The sequence below is a fragment of the Bison bison genome, unplaced genomic scaffold (assembly GCF_000754665.1).
Source record: "Bison bison bison isolate TAMUID 2011002044 unplaced genomic scaffold, Bison_UMD1.0 scf7180017864304, whole genome shotgun sequence".
Classification (NCBI taxonomy): Eukaryota; Metazoa; Chordata; class Mammalia; order Artiodactyla; family Bovidae; genus Bison; species Bison bison.
In genome coordinates, this window is record NW_011494876.1 from 14,218,300 (window position 1) to 14,218,631 (window position 332).

Sequence of the window (332 nt, forward strand, 5' to 3'; positions counted from 1 at the left end):
GGGGCGGCATGGGTCCGAGGGGGGGCCGGGGTCCCTGAGCGAGCCAGCACTCGGCGTGTGAGCGAGGCCACGGAAACCCTGCCCCAATGCATCTTACCTCACAGGGCTGGTTTTCAGGGATTCTTCAAGGCAGCAGGTGAAAATCTTGCCACAGTTGAGAAATTGACAAGAAGCTTCCATGTTGTGTACATGGTTCTCTTTCTCTCTTTTTTACCTTTGAAAAGAAAAACCCAGAAAAACGCATCAGATTTGTGTACATGAGGGTATGCCAACAAGGGTGGCCAGTTTTGCTTTATGATCTTATGAAGGAAAATTTGTGACCCTACATACAC